At 35.5% G+C, this 25141-nt stretch overlaps 1 long non-coding RNA gene across 4 annotated transcripts in view; it reads right to left on the reverse strand.

Annotated features, from left to right (window-relative positions):
• Positions 1 to 1911: 1911 nt before the first annotated feature.
• Positions 1912 to 25141, reverse strand: part of LOC110791692 (uncharacterized) — a 50169-nt gene continuing 26939 nt past the window's right edge. The window contains exons 4-6 of one of the 4 annotated variants that reach the window (XR_008927146.1): positions 10264 to 10414; positions 5399 to 7352; positions 1912 to 2207 (exon numbers count right to left, since the gene is read on the reverse strand). This is a non-coding gene — a long non-coding RNA (uncharacterized lncRNA). Of the gene's footprint in view, positions 2242 to 5398; positions 7353 to 10263; positions 10712 to 25141 lie in introns of all 4 variants that reach the window. The other 3 variants (XR_008927144.1, XR_008927141.1, XR_008927142.1) reach the window with 3 other exon arrangements.

Below are 25141 nucleotides of genomic sequence, written 5' to 3' on the forward strand. Positions count from 1 at the left end.
TAGAGGCAAGGAAACAAACAACTAGTCACCTTAATTCCCTAAATTATTATTTTGTATAGTACCACAAATTTAATATATACCCCCTTGGTTTTTTTTGATTATTATTAGTCTCATTTAACATATGGAGTACGTATGTGTGATTTCGCTATTCAATCTGATCGATTTTGTGTATTTTTTTTTATTTTACAAAAGCTTAATTTGCATAAAATTAAAAAGATTACAAACTAAAAGTACAAACAAAAACTAAACTAAGGCCGTGAAAAACCCTTACATAGATTACAAAGCAAACAAAATAAAAACCGTTAAACCTTGTAGAGGTAGCATTCTCTTCTTCTGCCGGCTCATGATTGTCGTCGTGATAACCTCGCTTACAATACCTTTAAAGTGTAAGCGTGCCAAAGCATAAACCACTTATGCTTTCTGATACTTTTTTTAACCCATCAATGACAATGATTTCCTTCACAAAGGACGAGCTAAAACAGGGATGAAAGATCGCTAGAGGTACCTTTAAGAACCTAGGATACTTGGGAGATGAAAATGAAAGATAAAGAACAACACAAACAAGCAGCCCTGGTTGAAGTTTGCTTGTGATTCGTTCACAAGAAAAACGAGTCACTAAAAGTGACTTGAAAACAATACTATGAACCCCCAAAAACATTTGGGGAGCAACGCTAAAATAAGGGTTTTTGAAAGCAATGAAAACTAATCTCAATGCTAACCTAAAATGATTGATTTTGTTACAGGGTTTGTTTTAGCAGCTAATTTGCACTTGTACAATTAAATTATTGATAAATGTTGATTAGAACAAAAAATAATAGAATCCTGTTTATTAAAAAACAAACCTTAAAAAAAACAAAAAAATACGAAGTACTCCGTATACATTTTTATTAAATAATTTAAGGAAATAGAACGTTTTGAGGTTGCTCGCTTTTTTCTTTCTTTTAATGCAGAAACGACATGGTTATAAATGTACATGAAAACCTGCACTAGCGGTGTCAGGAAATTTATAGTACGGGTTTCAAAAATTCAACAAGCAATCCTTTTATGCAAAATATTAAACGTCATTTTTGATATTGTATACTTCCTCGGTTTTTTATTATTGCACCATTTAATACTTTACATGTCAATGCAAAACTTTAGCAATAATATCTCTTATTATATTTTAGCCATATATATATATATATATATATATATATATGATACTATACATGCAAACCTGCAGTAGCGGTGTCAGGAAATTTATAGTACGGGTTTGAAAAATTCAACAAGCAATCCTTTTATGCAAAATATTAAACGTCATTTTTGATATTGTATACTTCCTCGGTTTTTTTATTATTGCACCATTTAATACTTTGCATGTCAATGCAAAACTTTAGCCATAATATCTCTTATTATATTTTAGCCATAATGCTACTATATATATATATATATATATATATATATATATATATATATATATATATATATATATATATATATATGATATTTTGAAAATATATATCGAGATGAATCTGACAAGATCTCATCTGACTATATAATTCTTTGTATATATCACAAAAATTGATAAAATAGAATGTGTGAATAGTGTAAAATTGCAAATGATGCAATAATAGAAAAAACGAATTTTATAGTAGCATTTAGGGAAATTTATATTTTTTTGGCAACTCAATTCATAGTTTAAAATTTACTTTAAGCCCAAACTTTTGGGAAGCAAAACTGAAATTACATTAATAAAGGAAAAGATGATATAGTACTCCTTCAGTCTCTTTTTATTTTTACGTTTCATATCATACACGCGATTTAATAACTAACTAGTTTTTGGGCCCGGGCAATGCCCCGGGTTATTACATTAATAACATTCACATTCACATTTTACTTTTTTTTTTTTTTTTGCAATGATAACATGAAACATGTGAAAGCTTAGTGGTAAAAGCTTTATTGTTTAAACTCAAGGTCAAGTGTAACAGCCCGCACTTTCGAGCTGCTATTTAGAATTTTTTATTTCACACTAACTACATATTAGAGTTTAATATATAATACTAAACCGGAATTAACTCTCATAATAAACTTTGAATACACAAGAAGTTTCAACCTATCACGTCCCTTGATGATTCCACAATATTTTAGCAGAATAATTTCTTCCTCAATCCATACCTTGATCCATATCCGAGCTTACTCAATTCCTGCAAAACCATTAGAAAGAGAATCTGCCCCCACCGGGACAGGTTCAAATAACAAAATCTGGGAGACTGAGTACACACTGTCCAACCTGAAACTCATTTTGGTGGCTTAAAACATGATATCGTCATTTTATTTATTTGTAAGGTAAAACTGATTTGAAACGATCAGATCTCATATTTCAAACCAAGCTCAGTAACCAAATTTCAAGAACTTAAATCATTTCACATAAATTCTTTGAATCATAACTGTAATATTCATAATTGATTAAGTAAATTAAGCAAAGGCTTCAGACTCATTCAGTAGGTGTGCAAAAGATGTTCATATCAGAAGAAGGTTTCAAATCCACTGTTTAGCATAATCAAACCTTAACATATACTTCAAAATATCCATCATGGACTCACAATCGTTTCTCATGATTTTAATTATAAACCTAATCTAAGTACAAACACATTTCGAACCATAATAGCCACTAAGATACTGAATCTCTCATACCAAAACACATACATATTCTATTGAAGACATTGAAACTCCAATTCGCACCGATCTTGATAATTTATTTTTGAAATAGTATCATGAGGCTAGTATAACCTTATCAAAAGAGTAACTATAAGTTATTGATACTCAAAATCTTTAATTTTCCAAAAATACTTCTTGCAAATGATAAATAACGTATCAAAATCACACTTCGAATTTTGCAAACAATATATGTTTGATATTTCAAAGCACATAAACACACTAATTCTTTCACATTATTTGCTTATTCTAGGAAATTCGAACACATTTTATGTTTAGAACTTATAAACTAAATAGGGGAAGAGAACACGAATAGAGACGGGTTGAATAACCACCATCTCCAAACTTTTAGGGATCGTCACACACCTTTTCACACATGCTTGCAAGACTTTTTAGGACATGTCCCAACAGGTGTACATATGTACATTTACACAAATGCACATATGTGCATTTACACAGATCACACACAAATACACAAGTGTTGTTCATGACCGTTATTAACGGCTTCTTCCCCACTAAAACACATGTGAAAACTTATTTGATAAATTTAAGAAATAATAAACGTACTTCTTCAAACGCTTGTATCACAAACCAAATCATATCCGAATTAACACAATTAAACACAGTTGAAAATGTTGTCACATTGATACTTATTCAAATTGACAAATCCATCCAAAATATTTGCTTTAAAATCATAATAGCTTATCCAAAGCTTTTCAGAAAATTTGTATACATAGATCTTGAAAACAAGATAACCTCAACACCTATATGTAATTCAGTTCGCTTGAAAGCACTCGCATGTAGTTAAAATCAAAGGTATAGCCGAAATCCTTACGCTTTCAAGAGTCATACCCATGAATTCAAAATAATAACCTCAATATTAATCCACTGATATATTCTTGACCCCAAAACACACATATTTAGTTTGCAGCACAAAGATCACCCTTTCAAATTACTCCAACCAATAGTCAGAATACTATAATAAACTCAATCCCTTATTATAATATGAAACCTTAATAACCTTGAGTAGGATAACCCGAGATCTCACTTACAAGTAACTCCAGATGCATATAAGTTATACCCAAGTTAGCTTAATAGCTCAATTAAGACTAGTCAATTTGATTTGCTCTTGATCGTATGTGGTTACCTACCCAGCACTATAACTCTTTTAAAAAAAAAACTTTCATTAAGAATATAGTATAAAACGATGTATAAACACACAATCTAATCGTATTAAAATATACATAGTTTAAAAAAATTGTTCTTAATCTTTCAATTCGAACACACTCTTTACAGGAAATCATATTGACTCCTCCAATTAAATAACTTTTTAATCAAAAGTTTGAAATATATAATATCTTAACATAGTTAATTGATCTTCAAAACTCGATAACGAATAGACCATACAGATTAACTTGGAAAAACAACATAATTAATTAAAATAAGCATAATATAATGGGTCGCTCAAAATTAGACTTTTTAAATGATTAAATAGTTAATTATTTTTTTTTTCTTTTGGTTACCAAAACTGGTATATCAAATCATAAAACTCATTTCAAAAAGCTTATATCATAATTACATCACGAGTTATAAATAAATAAATCAATAACTAGCAGTGATCGTGAAATCAGCGTTTTTCATTTATCGATAATTCATAATTCTTTACTTAATTAAATCTAGCATACGGAAGGAAAATAATCATCTTATCAAATAGTTTATAGAAGTTGTTATAAATTATATGGCTCAAACAGTAGTTTGAGAGGAACAAGGAGTAGAAAATTAAAGAAGTTTACCCTGAATAAGTACTCGCATATGATTCGACCGATAGTTTTTGCCAAAACTTATTTATCCCAACCATAGATTAATACTCCCTCCGTCCCAGATTAGTTGTTACACTTACCTTTGCACAAAGTTTTAGGTGATAAGTGGTTGTTTGGTTATCAATTGTTACTTTATTGAAAAAGTAGATGTGATAGGAGTTAGTGGGGTATTTTTTTTTTAATTGAATGAGAGATGGTGTGAGGACAAAAAGAAATTTAGTGGGAAAAGAGAGACAATATAATAATTGTGGGGTCATTCCTAATTTAGAAGTGTAACAACTAATCTGGGACGGACGAAAAAGGAAAGTGTAACAACTAATCTGGGACGGAGGGAGTATATAGTAATTGTACTCATGATTATCTAATCATGTGCCTTATTTCAAAATTTGCCATACCTATAGCTTGAATACTTAGAAAATTCGGTAACACCATTTCTCAAAACATACCAACGAATATAATTACACTAGCACAAGCTTGCCCAAGTTGTAAGAGTCTGAAATCGCTACAACCCATATCCTTTTTCCAGTAAGGATAATTATTTTTAACAAAATTTAACATCAATCGTATACCCAAACACGCGACCAACTTTCACAAGTCTCACCATCAAACTCACAAATCTCACAACCGCATGGTCACAAGTGTCAGGTTCAAATCAAGCAAAATATTTCGATTCAAAACCCAAATCATTGAGTTCATTGAAATGCTAATAATATAAAAATCACACATACTTTTACGAAATCACAATTTTCAAATCATAATAACATAACACTTGAAATTAATTCAAAAGTCTTATTCTTAAATGTAAATCACATAATTCACATAATTGTTAAAATCTAGGAAACACAAGTCATAAAATTTTATAAAGGTGGATGGACAATGTGTACCTTCAATTGTCACACCTAACCTCCAAGAATCTCATTTCACAATCACCATCAATCGCTTTAATCTGAATTCAATCTTCTCGAACACATCCCCGTGCTTTAATCTCCAACGATAACCCACAATCTTGACCATCGATTTTATCTTGAACTTTCCCTTTAGAAGCCAACAACGCAACTAAGAAGTTGGGGAAGTGAGAAGTAACAAGGAAGAAGAGCAACAACAACACGTTGACATCAGCAACTGTCAGCTTCAGAAGGTCGTATCTCCTAGCTCAGAGTTCCTATTTTAGTAATTCTTGAGCCTAAGTTCATTAGGTTGAAGAGATATACAATTACTTTTCAGATAACATAACCTTAAAATGATTAGAAGGTTGTTGAAACAAGAGAAGAAGGATATGGTGCTGACATTACAACAACAGCAGCAACACTTGGTTTCAAAAGGGATTATCTCCTAGAATAATGCTCCAAATTGAGTGATTCTTGAACCTAAACTGGTTAATTTTTAAATGGCTAAAAATTTCATGTAGGAAGAATTGGCTAAAAATTAGCGAATGATGGATGAATTTGATCAAACAGAACCGACCTTTGAGAAATGCCAGCTAGAGGAGGAAGAAGATGAGATGGGTTTTTTTGGGTCTTCTAATTGGGTTGACAAATTAAGAATTTGCCTCACTAAATATGGATCATGGAGGAGATGAAAGCAAATCAAAGAGGTGGAATGCCTCTTAAAATGACACATAGGGAAGGATGAGAAAGAAAAATGAGTTTCTTATTGAGGGCAATATAGTAATTTCAATTATACCAAAAATCTGATTTTCTTCTACTTATTAACAACACATAATAACAAATAATAGTCAATCATAAACCCATAATTTCACAAATATAGTTTTATAAAGGTAATTAAGCTAATAAAATATCATTATTGTTTAATTTGAAGTGGCTTAAAAACGAGGCTATTACATACTACCACCCACAAAATAAGTTTCGCCCTCGAAACTTTAAAACAAAAACTTTAGATCATTTGAATAACATATTATTTTGAAATCACATTTTGAAATCACAGTGTAGGAAATAAACTAACATAACTCGATTTCCTTGAAATATATGATTCCAATATGAATATTGAATTTTGAGGAACAATGGATGGATTGGAGATTAACGATACTCAATTCGGTTTAGGAGGAAGAAGATTATATGAATTAATGATGACGACATACTGAAACTCTTGATCCGAGATAGAGAATTGAACAATAGATATTTTAATGAGTCCAATCTTTACATTAGGGTTCCAATTACCCAGATTAAGCAATCTATTCCAGACTCAAATTCTCATAATTCAAAACAAGCAATGAAATCTAAAATCCTCAACCCATCATCTCCGAGTGCATAACCACACTAATATTTATAAATCCAATTTCAATCCTCGACACTTCTTCCCACATTGATTAAAATAAAGTTTCACTAATTCCCAAAACATATGTTTAAGTTTTCCAACCTTCATATCCCTATCACATTTCACAAACCAAATATCATGACTTCAAATCTTCCTTACATTTCTGGACTCCTCGGTTTAAAGCAAAATACTTTGAGCTTAACATCGCAAATATACTTATTGACTCTTACTCAATCATATAAACCTATTTCCAACTCATATGCTATAATATGAAGATCATAGCAAACCCAAAATCAACCTTGGCTCTGATACCACCTGTAACAGCCCGCACTTTCGAGCTGCTATTTAGAATTTTTTATTTCACACTAACTACATATTAGAGTTTAATATATAATACTAAACCGGAATTAACTCTCATAATAAACTTTGAATACACAAGAAGTTTCAACCTATCACGTCCCTTGATGATTTCACAATATTTTAGCAGAATAATTTCTTCCTCAATCCATACCTTAATCCACATCCGAGCTTACTCAATTCCTCCAAAACCATTAGAAAGAGAATCTGCCCCCACCAGGACAGGTTCAAAGAACAAAATCAAGGAGACTGAGTACACACTGTCCAACCTGAAACTCATTTTGGTGGCTTAAAACATGATATCGTCATTTATTTATTTGTAAGGTAAAACTGATTTGAAACGATCAGAACTCATATTTCAAACCAAGCTCAGTAACCAAATTTCAAGAACTTAAATCAATTCACATAAATTCTTTGAATCATAACTGTAATATTCATAATTGATTAAGTAAATTAAGCAAAGGCTTCAGACTCATTCACTAGGTGTGCAAAAGATGTTCATATCAGAAGAAGGTTTCAAATCCACTGTTTATCATAATCAAACCTTAACATATACTTCAAAATATCCATCATGGACTCACAATCGTTTCTAATGATTTTAATTATAAACCTAATCTAATTACAAACACATTTTGAACCATAATAGCCACTAAGGATTCTTCATACTGAATCTCTCATACCAAAACACATACATATTCTATTGAAGACATTGAAACTCCAATTTGCACCAATCTTGATAATTTATTTTTGAAATAGTATCATGAGGCTAGTATAACCTTATCAAAAGAGTAACTATAAGTTATTGATACTCAAAAACTTTAATTTTTCCAAAAATACTTCTTGCAAATGATAAATAACGTATCAAAATCACACTTCGAATTTTGCAAACAATATATGTTTGATATTTCAAAGCACATAAACACACTAATTCTTTCACATTATTTGCTTATTCTAGCAAATTCGAACACATTTTGTGTTTAGAACTTATAAACTAACTAGGGGAAGAGAACACAAATACAGACGGGTTGAATAACCACTATCTCCAAACTTTTAGGGGTCGTCACCCACCTTTTCACACATGCTTGCAAGACTTTTTAGGACATGTCCCAACACAGATGTACATATGTACATTTACACAGATGCACATATGTGCATTTACACAGATCACACACAAATACACAAGTGTTGTTCATGACCGTTATTAACGGCTTCTTCCCCACTAAAACACATGTGAAAACTTATTTTATAAATTTAAGAAATAATAAACGTACTTCTTCAAAGGCTTGTATCACAAATCAAATCATATCTGAATTAACACAATTAAACACAGTTGAAAATGTTGTCACATTGATACTTATTCAAATTGACAAATCCATCCAAAATATTTGCTTTAAAATCATAATAGCTTATCCAAAGCTATTCACAAAATTTGTATACATAGATCTTGAAAACAAGATAACCTAAACACCTATATGTAATTCAGTTTGCTTGAAAGCACTCGCATATAGTTAAAATTCAAGGTATAGCCGAAATTCCTACGCTTTCAAGAGACATACCCACGAATTCAAAATAATAACCTCAATATTAATCCACTGATATATTCTTGACCCCAAAACGCACATATTTAGTTTGTAGCACAAAGATAACCCTTTCAAATTACTCCAACCAATAGTCAGAGTACTATAATAAACTCAATCCCTTATTATAATATGAAACCTTAATAACCTTGAGTAGGATAACCCGAGATCTCACTTACAAGAAACTCCAGATGCATATAAGTTATACCCAAGTTAGCTTAATAGCTCAATTAAGACTAGTGAATTTGATTTGCTCTTGATCGTATGTGGTTACCTACCCAACACTATAACTCTTTTTTAAAAAAAACTTTCATTAAGAATATAGTATACAACGATGTATAAACACACAATCTAATCGTATTAAAATATACATAGTTTAAAAAAATTGTTCTTAATCTATCAATTCGAACACACTCTTTACTGGAAATCATATTGACTACTCCAATTAAATAACTTTTTAATCAAAAGTTTGAAATATATAATATCTTAACATAGTTAATTGATCTTCAAAACTCGATAACGAATAGACCATACAGATTAATTTGGAAAAACAACATAATTAATTAAAATAAGCATAATATAATGGGTCGCTCAAAATTAGACTTTTTAAATGATTAAACAGTTTATTATTATTTTTTTCTTTTGGTTACCAAAACTTGTATATCAAATCATAAAACTCATTTCAAAAAGCTTATATCATAATTACATCACGAGTTATAAATAAATAAATCAATAACTAGCAGTGATCGTGAAATCAGCGTTTTTCATTTATCGATAATTCATAATTCTTTACTTAATTAAATCTAGCATACGGAAAGAAAATGATCATCTTATCAAATAGTTTATAGAAGTTCTTATAAATTATATGGCTCAAACAGTAGTTCGAGAGGAACAAGGAGTAGAAAATTAAAGAAGTTTACCCTGAATAAGTACTCGCATATGATTCGACTGATAGTTTTTGCCAAAAATTATTTATCCCAACCATAGATTAATATATAGTAATTGTACTCATGATTATCTAATCATGTGCCTTATTTCAAAATTTTCCATACCTATAGCTTGAATACTTAGAAAATTCGGTAACACTATTTCTCAAAACATACCAACGAATATAATTACACTAGCACAAGCTTGCCCAAGTTGTAAGAGTCTGAAATCGCTACAACCCATATCCTTTTTCCAGTAAGGATAATTATTTTTAACAAAATTTAACATCAATCGTATACCCAAACACACGACCAACTTTCACAAGTCTCACCATCAAACTTACAAATCTCACAACCGCATGGTCACAAGTGTCAGGTTCAAATCAATCAAAATATTTCGATTCAAAACCCAAATCATTGAGTTCATTGAAATGCTAATAATATAAAAATCACACGTACTTTTACGAAATCACAATTTTCAAATCATAATAACATAACACTTGAAATTAATTCAAAAGTCTTATTCTTAAATGTCAATCACATAATTCACATAATTCTTAAAATCTAGGAAACACAAGTCATAAAATTTTATAAAGGTGGATGGACAATGTGTACCTTCAATTGTCACACCTAACCTCCAAGAATCTCATTTCACAATCACCATCAATCGCTTTAATCTGAATTCAATCTTCCCGAACACATCCTCGTGCTTTAATCTCCAACGATAACCCATAATCTTGACCATCGATTTTATCTTGAACTTTCCCTTTAGAAGCCAACAACGCAACTAAGAAGTTGGGGAAGTGAGAAGTAACAAGGAAGAAGAGCAACAACAACACGTTGACATCAGCAACTGTCAGCTTCAGAAGGTCGTATCTCCTAGCTCAGAGTTCCGATTTTAGTAATTCTTGAGCCTAAGTTCATTAGGTCGAAGAGATATACAATTCCTTTTCAGATAACATAACCTCAAAATGATCAGAAGATTGTTGAAACAAGAGAAGAAGAATCTGGTGCTGACATCACAACAACAGCAGCAACACTCGGTTTCAGAAGGGATTATCTCCTAGAATAATGCTCCAAATTGAGTGATTCTTGTACCGAAACTGGTTAATTTTTCAAGGGATAAAACTTTCATGTAGGAAGAATTGGCTAAAAATGAGCGTATGATGGATGAATTTGATCAAACAGAACCGACCTTTGAGAAATGCCAACTAGAGGAGGAAGAATATGAGATGGGTTTTTTTGGGTCTTCTAATTGGGTTGACAAATTAAGAATTTTCTTCACTAAATATGGATCATGGAGGAGATGACAGCAAATCAAAGAGGTGGAATGCCTCTTAAAATGACACATAGGGAAGGATGGGAAAGAAAAATGAGTTTCTTATTGAGGGCAATATAGTAATTTCAATTATACCAAAAATCTGATTTTCTTCTACTTATTAACAACACATAATAACAAATAATAGTCAATCATAAACCCATAATTTCACAAATATAGTTTTATAAAGGTAATTAAGCTAATAAAATATCATTATTGTTTAATTCGAAGTGGCTTAAAAACAAGGCTATTACATCAAGGGTTCAAACCTTGCACAAACCATGTTCGACACTTTTTTATGTATATGAAAATTACATGGAGCAAACGACCCATAAGCAGAGCGCCACGTGTCACGTATAGTTTCTTATAGACGTCGTTTAATATATAGTATAGATTAAAGTTGATAAAGATTCTTCATTTTTTAATTTAAACAATGCAAATTACGTTTATTGATAATGTTTTCACCATTATCCAAAAATATGACGTTGAAAAGTGTGAGAGATGTAATGTCTCAATGGGAAAGTGTGAAAGATTTAGTGTCCCAATGATTTCAATTAATTAAAATAATCATTTGCACGGTTTTTGACATAATATTAAGGACATTTATGATACAATATAAATGAAAGATTTTCAATGTAAAAATTAAAATGGGATACTAAAAACGAAGAGGGATATTTAGCGAATTATATAATTTTTTTGGCAAGTAGCATTTAGCGAATTTTCATGAATTTTATAAATGTACCCTATCCCACACCCGCGGTCGTTGGCTCGTTGCTGCTCATTTTAAACTTCCCGTCTAGTCACTTGTTTTCGTCCAATCAAACCATAACTTATGTCATATTTATTTTCTAAATTATTTGCTTTTATTTATTTTAATTTCGTTTTAGGAAGAGTATAAACACTTTAAGGGATTTATTTTATTTCCCTTACACTTTTATTTCCTAGAATTCAAAATTACGCTAGTTTTATTTTTCTCTCTTCCATTGTTGAACTCTAGCTTTTCAATATTCCATTCATCAATCTAGAGGTATTTTTATAATTAATTCTTTGTTATTATTTTTGTTCCGTAGATTAATGCTCCCTCTAAATATGAAATTCATATTTATTATTTCTTGCATGATTGTTAATTCAATTATGAGCGAGTAGTCATTTTGTAGGACTAAGTAAGGGAAGCCATGTTTATACCGTGATTGTCATTCATTAAAGTTTGTTAATTTATAGATTATTCTTGACTAATTCCAATTGATTTGTGCTTGATTGTTGATTCATGTAATTGGTCAATATCGTTGATTGATTATCTAGCTAGCTAATATGAATTAGAATCGAAAGATCATATACTTAGGGGTTTTGTACAATTGGCAATTCTGATTATGTTAGCGACCATATTGCATATGTTGCATTGAAAGTGTTACGACCCGACCATAGGATTAACATGTACTTTAATTACTTGGCCAAGTTTATTAATTGTCAGATTTATTTGTGTTCTTGGATTGGTATAAGCATGGTGGACCTAACGTACGCCCTTGACTTTTAATTCATTCATAAATGCCACATTTATGTTATAAACCAAAAATAACCTTTCATTTATTGAAATAATTTATATAATTGAGCAAAAACTAATAGAACTTGTCTCCTTGTGTGATCGACCCGTATTTGCTAAGTATCTGCTAACAACAGACAGCATGCACTTGCGGTATCACTTTTTAATTCGTCGGGTTTTTGTCGTCGTTGTCCGGGCGACGTCTAGATTCTATTAGTTTTAGTTTGATATTTGAACTGTTTCCATTGTCTCATTGGAACTTTTTGAAGGAAATAATGCCCTTGGTCCAAGTATGCATTCTATGTTAAGTCTAATAAATGCGGTTCAGTATTAATTAACAAGTTAATAATTCAGTGAGATCAAGTGAGCTGAATGCCTAGCTAGAGGCCGCTTCAGTTCAAGTGGAATTAATGATATTAATCCACAGCTTACTCTTGACTGAACCCGTAGGGTCACACAAATAGTACGTAAACGGATCAAGTATTTAATGGCATTAAATACTCCATCTATGAATATTCGGAACCGACGGATCTTGGTTTCAATGGGAGCTAAGATCGTCACAGGCAAGAAATGAATACTCCGGAAACGATGATATTGCCGGAAACGGAAATATGGATCGTATCGGAAATATGAATATTATCCAAGTCGTAGATGTTGCCGGAAACGGAAACATGGTACGTATCGGAAAATATTATTGGAAATGGAAATATTACCAGAATCGGAAATATTGCCGGAAACGGAAATATTGTCAGAATCGGAAATATTACCGGAATCGGAAAATAATTCCAGAAACGGAAATATTAAATATTTGTTCGAAACGGAAATTAATTCCGGAATCGGAAATATTAAATATTGTTCGTATCGGAAATAAATTCCGGAACTGGAAATTTAATCGGAAGCGTATCGTACGAATTAGCATCGGACGAGGCCTGCCGGACGAAGGCCCAGCACGAAGCCGGGGACATCGCCCAGCAAGCACGCACGCCACAAGCCCAGCCAAGGCAGCGCCCAGGCCTACCACAAGGCAGGCCCAGCGCGCGCCAAGGCCACGGATGCGTGGGCCGCGCTGCGTGGGCTGCTGCTCGCACGCGCATGGGCAGCCCTTGTGGCTGCCGTGTGTGTGTGAGTTTGTGCTCATGCGTGATTCCTAAATCTACAAGAGTCAGTGTATGATTAAATTTCTATTCCTAATTGGATAAATTAATTAAATAGAATTCATGTAGGATTCTAATTTCAATTAATTCGTATCCTACTAGGATTACGATTCCTTTTCCATAACTCTATAAATAAAGGCCTAGGGGTCATAATTTATACACAAGTTTTAAGTATTCAAAACTAAGATTTTTAAGCAGAAAAATCAGCCAATATTCTTGCCTACCTAACCGAAAATATTAGAACCTTAAGGGCGATTCTAGTTGGTCAATCTTAAGGCGGATCCGGACGTGCTGTGGACTATCTACGGAGGGACGACACTTGGAGTCCTAAAGACTTGTTCTTGTTCGGTTCGGGCGCAGCTAGGGAAGGCACGCAACAAAGAGTATGCATCTAAACTATGCTAAATGATTATGTGTAAATAATATGTTTCCTGGCTTTATGGTTTTTCCGCATGATTTATGAACTGTCATATGAATCATAACCTAACAGTGGTATCACGAGCCCCTTATTATTTTCATAATCTAAATTGCATGAACATGGTTAAATATTGCAAATTTGCAAGAATTAAAAGGGGTGATTAATTTTCGTAATTGTTAATTAATTGCAAATTGCGTTTATTTAATTATACGTACGCAGTTTTTCGGCAGTTTCTTCGTTACTCATCCAAATCGAGTGATTTTTGTGTCAATTCCGCATGTAAAAGGCATTCTCAAATTCGAAGCCTAACTATGACTTTTCGAAGGTTTTAGTTTTTCGAATGCAAAATTTCGTAAATTTAAGATGTTAAATTAAATATTTGCGATTCTTGTTGATAAATCTTGAATTTTTTATTGACCTACTGCATATGTTTAACAAGTTTGAATGCCTAGTCTTGTTAATTATGCAATCTAATTTGTAATTATGATTAATTTGTTGAAAATTAGAATAATTTAGAATTAATTTGATTTTCATAATTAATTGTAATTTAATTAGAAACCTATGATTAAAAACCACCATAAAAATTGTAAATTTACGATAAATTTTAAATTTTTATGACCTAGACTTGAATCCATAACAATCGGAAATCAAATGGATAATAAATTTTCGATTTTTTCGCCCTAAAATTATGAAATTAATATTATTTATTAATTTGTCATTAATTTTAAATATAAATTTTAAATTTTTATGCGATTCGTTCATAAAACTTGCACGCACGAAGCAATGGACGCTTCGTGTTACCCTTAAGAGGTGTTGTATAATGCGGGCATGCGACGACGAGCAAGGGAGCTCGTCGCCCGTGCGGCACGAATGCAATGAGCAAGGGCGTAGTGCACGAGCACAAGGCAGCAGCCCTGCCTTGTGTCGTGTGCCACGAGCAATGAACGAATGGGCATGGGCGAAGAGCGAGCCAAGGCAGTCGCGTGTAGGCAGCAAGCGAGCTGCGCCACAACGCGCGCTGCCTCGCACAAGAGCGCGCAGCCTCGCGCGCAGCGAGCGCAAGCTCGCGTGCCACGAGCGCTGCGCCCAGCATTACTCGCGCGCACAGCGCGCGATGTCGCGCCCCAGCGAGCGATGGCTCGCGCGCACAGCGAGCGATGTCGCGCGCCCAGCGAGCGATGTCGCGCGCCCAGCGAGCGATGGCTCGCGCGCCCAGCGAGCGATGGCTCGCGCGCCCAGCGAGCGATGGCTCGCGCGCCCAGCGAGCGATGTCGCGCGCGCGCACTGCGAGCGATAGCTCGCGTGCGATGAGCGCTGGCGCGCGCAGCGAGCATCAGTGCGTGCGGAGGCTTGCGATAGGGAAGCAGCAGCTATGCGACGAGCGCATGGGCTGCGCGCACATGGCCAGCAATGGCTGTGTGCGTACGGCCCATGGGCGTGCAACGCGTAGGGTGTTTGCGTTACGATTAGATCGTTTTGAATGTTTAATTTGAAAATTTCAGTTCACGTAATTTTAATTGATTTTAAAATTAATAATTTGAATTATTTTCTTGGATTTTAATTTTGAATATTATAATTATAATAAATGTTATTTATTCTAATTATTTTACTAAAATTAAAATCATGAATTAATTTAAATACGACTGAAATTAAATTAAATTTTTGGATTCAATTATAAATTGATATGAGCTTTAAATTTTAATTAAATTTGTATGTTTCCGGTTGGACTAGAAATACATTTTTATGTTTAAAATTGGTAAAGCATATGAATTTATTGGTTTAAGTGGGAGCGCTTTTTAGTCATAAACTCTTGATTAGGTCTACAAATCCTTAAGGTTAAAACAACTTGATTAGAATTAATAAGGACTGAATAATTGGTAGATTATTGGTGCCCTTGATTAATTGCTGCAAATGTTTACGTGATGCATAATGTGTTTTACTAACCAGCTAAGTGGGCCATTCATGATAATGAATGGGTGAATGGTATATATTGTATATGTGCTGTTTTGCAGGTTATGAAGTGACTAGTATGGCCCAAATAGGATAGAAAATATGGTCTGCGTACCATTAATTTGAATGTAATTGGTCTAAAGTACCAAAGTTATTTTTCAATTCAAATATGGTCTGCGAACCATCAAATAGTTGTAATTAGTTATAGCTTATCCTATTTGAAGAAAATGGTGCCTCCCACGGAGATTTTCAAGACGGACTTTGAAGTCAAAGCTTCAAGATGAAGTCGGGCCATACTAGATCACAAATATCTTATGCATGTTTTAAGTTATTTATTGCTTTAAATATGTCTTAAAATGCATGAGATCAAAAGCTTGATTATGTTGCATGATTAAGGATTTTAGTTCACTTAAAATCTAACCAACATAGTAAGAGCCTTAAGTTCCAAACTTAAAAATTGAGTTAAAAGGTGCCATGCCAAAATATACACTTGCTTGGATATCCTTTACATCAATCTAGTAATAGTTTTCGCTCAGCGAGGTGTTACTTATTGGTCCTAAAGGGGCAAGGTACACAAATAATTGTGAGTACATGTTAGTTTTGGTGAAACTCAACGATATAAGTAAGGAGTCCTTTTATGTCGTGGCAAATTCGATAGGTTTACCTAATAAGTTCTTAGACGTACCTATCAACCAAGAATAGTTTCTAGACTATTAGCAAAAGGCTTTTGCTTACCTAAGATGTTCTAGGATTAAGTCGACAAACTGTGCTTAGTTCTTCAATGATTTTAGGATCTTGGAATCATTTTATTCACACCTGCCGGAACACATAATTTGAATAAAATGCTTAATAAACATTGAATTATGCATGAATGCTAGAATTTAAGTTTATTAAGAGAAACTGTGAATGGTTATTTATTTGTTTATTCTTTTCAATTGTAGTTTTTAATATGGCAAACAACAATTCATTCAACATTCGATCAATTCTCGAAAAGGAGAAGTTGAACGGGAAAAACTTCCTTGACTGGCAAAGGAACTTGCAAATAGTTCTTATGCAGGAAGAAAAGGAGTATGTCCTAGATGAGGCGATGCCCGAAGCTCCAGGCGACGGGGTCACTCAGGCAGCCCTCAATCGTTGGATTGATGCCAACAAGGATGTGAAATGTCTAATGCTCGCCACCATGAGTGCGGATCTGCAGAAAACGTTCATCAACTCAGATGCTTACACAATCATCAGTGAGTTGAAGAACATGTTCCAAGATCTGGCTCGAGTCGAAAGATTCGAGACTCATAGGCAAATTCTTGAGACCAAGCTTAAGAAAGGCGAGCCCGTAAGTCCACATGTTCTCAAAATGATTGGACTCATTGAGAATATGAGTCGGCTGGATCAGCAATTTTCTCAGGAAATGGCTATAGACACCATCCTCCATTCTCTTCATAGCGGGTATGATCAGTTCAAACTGAACTACAGTATGAATAGTCTGGACAAAACGCTCACTGAGCTTCACGGTATGCTGAAGACCGCTGAAAAGACGCTCAAAAGTGATAAGCAGGATGTGCTTATGGTGCGTGGGGGCAAGTTCAAGAAATCTGGAAAGAAGAGGAATGCTAAGAAAGGTGGCAACAAGGCCAGCCCAACTAAGCAAACTGGCGCCAAATCTGCAAAGAGGAAGGTCAGTCAACCCACTTCTGAATCCGAATGCTTCTACTGCAAGAAGAAGGGGCATTGGAAGAGAGATTGCTTGAAGCTAAAGGAAGATCAGAAGAACGGAACAGTCGTTCCATCTTCAGGTATTTTCGTTATAGACTGTATACTTGCTAATTCAACTTCTTGGGTATTAGATACAGGTTGTGGCTCACACTTATGTTCCAATCCACAGGGACTAAGAAGAAGTAGAAAGTTAAGCAAGGGTGAAGTCGACCTACGAGTGGGAAATGGAGCACGGATTGCTGCATTAGCCGTAGGAACTTACTATTTGTCGTTGCCCTCCGGGCTAGTTTTGGAACTGGAAGAATGTTTCCATGTTCCAAGTCTTACTAAAAACATCATTTCAGTTTCTTGCTTAGATGCTAAGGGATTTTCCTTTTTAATAAAAGACAATAGTTGTTCGTTTTATTTTAAAGAGATGTTTTATGGATCTGCTAGATTAGTCAATGGACTTTATTTATTAGATCACGACAAACAAGTATATAACATAAATACCAAAAAGGCCAAAAAGGATGATTCAGATCTCACCTATCTGTGGCATTGTCGATTAGGCCATATAAACTTGAAACGCTTAGAAAGACTTCAAAGGGAAGGAATTCTAGAACCATTTGACTTAGAGGATTATGGTAAATGCGAATCATGTTTACTTGGCAAAATGACAAAGCAACCTTTCTCTAAAGTTGGAGAAAGAGCAAATGAACTATTGGGTTTAATCCATACAGATGTATGTGGACCAATGAGTACAAATGCTAGAGGTGGTTTCAGCTACTTTATCACTTTCACTGATGACTTCAGTAGGTATGGTTATGTCTACCTAATGAAGCATAAGTCTGAATCCTTTGACAAATTCAAGGAATTTCAGAGTGAAGTAGAGAATCAATTAGGCAAGAAGATCAAGGCACTGCGGTCTGATAGAGGCGGTGAATATCTGAGCTATGAATTTGATGACCATCTGAAAGAATGTGGAATTCTATCAGAATTGACTCCTCCTGGAACACCACAATGGAACGGTGTGTCAGAACGGAGGAACAGAACCTTGCTAGACATGGTCAGGTCAATGATGGGTCAGGCCGAACTTCCATTAGAATTTTGGGGACATGCACTAAATACAGCTGCACTCACTATAAATAGAGCTCCGTCTAAAGCTGTCGAAAAGACTCCATACGAATTATGGTTTGGAAAGCCTCCAAATGTGTCTTTTCTTAAGATTTGGGGATGTGAAGTATACGTCAAACGATTAATTTCAGACAAACTTCATCCAAAATCTGACAAATGTATCCTTGTGGGCTATCCAAAGGAAACAAAGGGGTATTACTTCTACAATACATCTGAGAACAAAGTGTTTGTTGCTCGAGATGGTGTCTTTTTGGAGAAGGATCACATTTCCAAAATGACAAGTGGGAGAAAAGTAGACCTCGAAGAAATTCGAGTCGAACAACAAACTCTAGAGAATGCTCAAGATGACATTCAGGATGAAACTCATAGATCTTTAGAAGAATCTGGTGAGAATCATGGTCAATCTAGAAATGTTACCCCGCGTAGATCGCAAAGATATAGATCTCAACCGGAAAGGTACTTAGGTATTTTGACGAACGAGAGCTATGACGTTCTATTACTTGAAAGTGATGAACCTGCGAATTACAAGCAAGCTATGACGAGCCCTAGCTCCAAGCAATGGCAAGAAGCCATGCAATCTGAATTAGACTCCATGTCTGAAAACCAAGTATGGGATTTGGTCGATTTGCCAGATGGCTACCAAGCCATTGGAAGCAAATGGGTTTTCAAACTGAAAAAGGACAAGGATGGGAAACTTGAAGTTTTCAAAGCTAGATTGGTTGCAAAAGGTTACAGACAAGTCCACGGTGTGGATTACGATGAAACCTTTTCACCAGTTGCAATGCTAAAGTCTATTCGAATAATGTTAGCAATCGCTGCATATTACGATTACGAAATATGGCAGATGGATGTCAAAACTGCTTTCTTAAACGGCGTTTTAACAGAAACTGTGTTTATGACACAGCCCGAAGGTTTTGAGGATCCAAAGAATGCTAAAAAGGTATGCAAGCTAAAGAAGTCAATCTACGGATTGAAGCAGGCATCCAGGAGCTGGAATATACGTTTTGATGAAGCAGTCAGTGACTTTGGTTTCATCAAGAACGCGGACGAATCTTGTGTATACAAGAAGGTCAGTGGGAGCAAAATTGCTTTCCTAGTATTATATGTCGACGACATATTGCTTATCGGAAATGACATTCCTATGTTGAACTCTGTCAAGATTTGGCTTGGGAAATGTTTTTCGATGAAGGATCTAGGAGAAGCACAGTACATATTGGGCATCAAGATTTACAGAGATAGATCTAAAAAGATGATTGGACTTAGTCAAAGCACTTATATCAATAAGGTGCTTGATAGGTTCAAGATGGCGGACTCCAAGCGAGGCTACCTACCCATGTCTCATGGAATGACTCTAAGCAAGACTCAGTGCCCAAAAACACTTGATGAGCGTAGACGAATGAATGGGATTCCATATGCATCATTGATTGGTTCAATAATGTATGCTATGATATGTACACGCCCGGATGTTGCGTACGCACTCAGTGCTACGAGCAGATACCAGTCAGACCCAGGAGAGGCGCATTGGACTGCTGCCAAGAACATTCTGAAGTACCTGAAAAGGCACAAAGATGACTTCCTGGTCTATGGTGGAGATGATGAATTAATTGTTAAAGGCTATACGGACGCAAGTTTCCAAACCGACAAAGATGATTTCAGATCACAGTCTGGGTTTGTCTTCTGCCTCAACGGAGGAGCAGTAAGCTGGAAAAGTGCTAAGCAAAGCACCATTGCGGATTCTACAACTGAAGCGGAGTACATTGCTGCACATGAAGCAGCAAAGGAAGCTATATGGCTAAGGAAGTTCATAGGAGAACTAGGTGTAGTCCCCTCCATTAAAGGACCAATAGCCCTGTATTGTGATAATAACGGAGCTATTGCACAGGCAAAAGAGCCTAGACACCACCAGAGAGTCAAGCATGTACTTCGTAGATTTCACCTTCTACGAGAGTTCGTTGAAAGAAAAGAAGTCGAGATAAGCAAAATTGGAACTGATGACAACATATCAGATCCATTAACTAAACCTCTGCCGCAGGCGAAGCACAACTCGCACACTGCAGCTATGGGAATCAAGCATATTGGAGAATGGCTTTGATGTCTCTGTTTAATGTTTTTAAAGTTTTAGAGTTTAAATCTTTGTAAAACATTATTGGTTAATCATTCACAATAAATGAAAGGAATTCATTTTTCCATTTAATTTGTGGTTTATTAAATGATGAGTCCCTTCAACTTGACGATATATTCAAGATAGACTGTCAGGACCAGTCCTGTGACTAAGAAATGTCTATCAAGTGAACTTGAATGTCAAAGGTTGAAAATGGTCCCTAATCGGAGTTTTCTATAAAATTGGACGCATAGAAAACGTTAGACGATTAGAATGCAAGATGACTAGTAGTTCTGTTTCTTAAACTATGTGGACATGGCAATGTCATAATCATTTGCATAGATACTTACTTTGGGAAGACTAGTATCGGACAAGACCTATGAAACTTTACTGTAAGAGATGAAAGTCTGTCATAAGTAAATTTCATTAAATTATTAGACACTAAATCCTCAATACCTGAGTGATTTGAGATTACTTGTTTGAGAACTGGTTGCTTTGACGTTGACCAACCGTCGCACCGTAAAAGGAGGCTATAAAGGCAACGCTCAGGTAATCACCTATCAAACGAAGTCTAATCTCAAGATCGCAAGATTGGGATTGTCCTCCCATAAATCGGGATGAGATGCTTAAAAGTTGTACAAGGCCACTCGGAGAGCTAGAAACTGTGAAATGCATGGCCGTGCTCGGATGAATCATAGGCTATGATTATCTGTTTATTTGATCAGTTGAACTCTGAAACCGAGGAACACCTCTGGACATAATAAGGATGACAACTCTTACCTTATGTTCAAGAGCAAGCATCGAGCGACAAAGGAATTAGGAAATGCACACTTGTCCATAAGGACAAGTGGGAGACTGAAGGAAATAATGCCCTTGGTCCAAGTATGCATTCTATGTTAAGTCTAATAAATGCGGTTCAGTATTAATTAACAAGTTAATAATTCAGTGAGATCAAGTGAGCTGAATGCCTAGCTAGAGGCCGCTTCAGTTCAAGTGGAATTATTGATATTAATCCACAGCTTACTCTTGACTGAACCCGTAGGGTCACACAAATAGTACGTAAACGGATCAAGTATTTAATGGCATTAAATACTCCATCTATGAATATTCGGAACCGACGGATCTTGGTTTCAATGGGAGCTAAGATCGTCACAGGCAAGAAATGAATACTCCGGAAACGATGATATTGCCGGAAACGGAAATATGGATCGTATCGGAAATATGAATATTATCCAAGTCGTAGATGTTGCCGGAAACGGAAACATGGTACGTATCGGAAAATATTATTGGAAATGGAAATATTACCAGAATCGGAAATATTGCCGGAAACGGAAATATTGTCAGAATCGGAAATATTACCGGAATCGGAAAATAATTCCGGAAACGGAAATATTAAATATTTGTTCGAAACGGAAATTAATTCCGGAATCGGAAATATTAAATATTGTTCGTATCGGAAATAAATTCCGGAACTGGAAATTTAATCGGAAGCGTATCGTACGAATTAGCATCGGACGAGGCCTGCCGGACGAAGGCCCAGCACGAAGCCGGGGACATCGCCCAGCAAGCACGCACGCCACAAGCCCAGCCAAGGCAGCGCCCAGGCCTACCACAAGGCAGGCCCAGCGCGCGCCAAGGCCACGGATGCGTGGGCCGCGCTGCGTGGGCTGCTGCTCGCACGCGCATGGGCAGCCCTTGTGGCTGCCGTGTGTGTGTGAGTTTGTGCTCATGCGTGATTCCTAAATCTACAAGAGTCAGTGTATGATTAAATTTCTATTCCTAATTGGATAAATTAATTAAATAGAATTCATGTAGGATTCTAATTTCAATTAATTCGTATCCTACTAGGATTACGATTCCTTTTCCATAACTCTATAAATAAAGGCCTAGGGGTCATAATTTATACACAAGTTTTAAGTATTCAAAACTAAGATTTTTAAGCAGAAAAATCAGCCAATATTCTTGCCTACCTAACCGAAAATATTAGAACCTTAAGGGCGATTCTAGTTGGTCAATCTTAAGGCGGATCCGGACGTGCTGTGGACTATCTACGGAGGGACGACACTTGGAGTCCTAAAGACTTGTTCTTGTTCGGTTCGGGCGCAGCTAGGGAAGGCACGCAACAAAGAGTATGCATCTAAACTATGCTAAATGATTATGTGTAAATAATATGTTTCCTGGCTTTATGGTTTTTCCGCATGATTTATGAACTGTCATATGAATCATAACCTAACACTTTTAGTTCCATTGAGGCAAATTTAACTGTTTCTTGTTTGTTTTCTTTGTTTATGCCCAGGTCCAATCGAATAGGTGAATTGGTCCCTCCAAACCCCGATCTAGAGAAGACCGTCATGCAAATCAAAAAGCAATCAAAAAGGAAGTAATCAAGGGCTTTAAATTCTAAAATTGCATCGAGTGTGTGAGGGGGTCGAAAAAGCGCGAGGCTAATGCGTGACCTCGTCCCTCGTGGGTGTGACGATTCTTTTTATTCAATCAAGTGTAATTGGATTTCCTGTGAGTATACACCCAATTGACTAGTAATATAGGAGTCGCCATTCAGTTTTTAACGACAATGAGAAAAACTGACAAAACCCGGTTATCGTGACATAAAGGGAGTGCAATTATGTTTGACCACGACGGCCGTAGGTTCCCTTGTGATCCCTGGTGTGGGGATCTCTCAATATACACCCGCAAGGTAGAGATTGAGGGTTCGGGGGACTGTAACTACCGAGAGGAGTACTTCGCTCGTCGATAACTCCAGAGGCAGGATATCCTTACTAGCTCAGCATAAATAATTGAAGGGACATGCGTTAACTATTAAACTAATCTTAGTTGATTTTAGCAATATGCAACATATAATACTAATTCGATCGTGATTATCTGATTTAAATAGCATTAAGGGACCTAGCATAATAATCCGATTTCCCAAAAATATTATATTTGTTAGGCGTGATAGAACAATCAGATTAGGTTAGTTTAACAGTTCATAAAAAGGGCGAGGAAAGCAGTTAAATCATCGAAAAGGGACACATTACGACGTACCCTTGAGAGGTGCGTCACGGTTCTCAGAAAACTAACCACTTTGACTTTGCTATTTCTCCTTTTTATTTAACGAATCTCAATTATGGGACAGGATACTCTCTGTTCGATTTATGGATCGATTGCGACGGAACGCGTGAACAATTTCGCAGCGAGAGGCTTAGGCTAAGGGTTGGAGTCAATACTCAGAATATAATTGTGTGTTGTTGTGTCCTTTTCACGTCGAATTTAGGGGCCTATTTATAGGGAAGAGTTCGTGGAAAGATAGAATTGCAGAGTTCTAATCCACAAAGAATTAGGAAAAAACACGTACCCAGGTATTTTCAGCGCCCAGGCCTGGGCGCCGGAGATTTCGGCGCCCAGAGCCAGGCGTTGAAAATAGGGTCTGGGCTGTTTTCTTTAGTCAGATTCGGATTCCTGAAATCCGTAGAGTTTGAGATTATTTCGAATCTTTTAGCGCGTATCAATTTTGTGACGGAATGCATCCGGGCCCGTTACGAACTCTAGGCTCGTTAGGATTTCAATTAATACGTAACTCTTATTTCCGAATCATATTAGGAATAGGATTCTCGCAGTTTTCTATCTCATTTAGGATTTATGTTGGAATGCAACACCTAATTCTGACAGGTTTCTATCTTTTATGATTTTCCACTTTTAGAAGCTACCTTTTACGGCAGTTACTATTTTTAGCATGTTTCCATAAATAGCAGGTTTCGGGTGAAATGAAATGGGGAATCGAGATGCGTTTATTTTATAGGAGATGCGTTGTCAAGTGGAGATTTATGTTTTCATCATCGAACCCTTCCCTTGCGGGAATGGGGACAAAAGTAGGTGTCTACAGTTAGCCCCCACTTTAACTGAGTCTTGGAGTAAGACGATGGTCAAAGTATTATACGGAGTGCGTCACACAAGCCATGGTGTATGTGACCTGTTTTGCGAGGGTCTCACGAGCCCCTGAGTGATAACATTTGACTTAAGGGTCATCACTTGAAGTGTCGACATATCCCTCACGTGTCATTGGGATTTGTCAACTCATAGTATAGAAACTTCCTCACTTTGTCATTGGAAGAATCTAAAGGTGCGTAGAAACTCCCTCACTTTTTCATTGGGAGTAGCTACAGAGTTTTTCGAAATCAAAGCTATAAATTGT

This window comes from Spinacia oleracea, chromosome 1, assembly GCF_020520425.1.
Source record: "Spinacia oleracea cultivar Varoflay chromosome 1, BTI_SOV_V1, whole genome shotgun sequence".
NCBI lineage: Eukaryota > Viridiplantae > Streptophyta > Magnoliopsida > Caryophyllales > Amaranthaceae > Spinacia > Spinacia oleracea.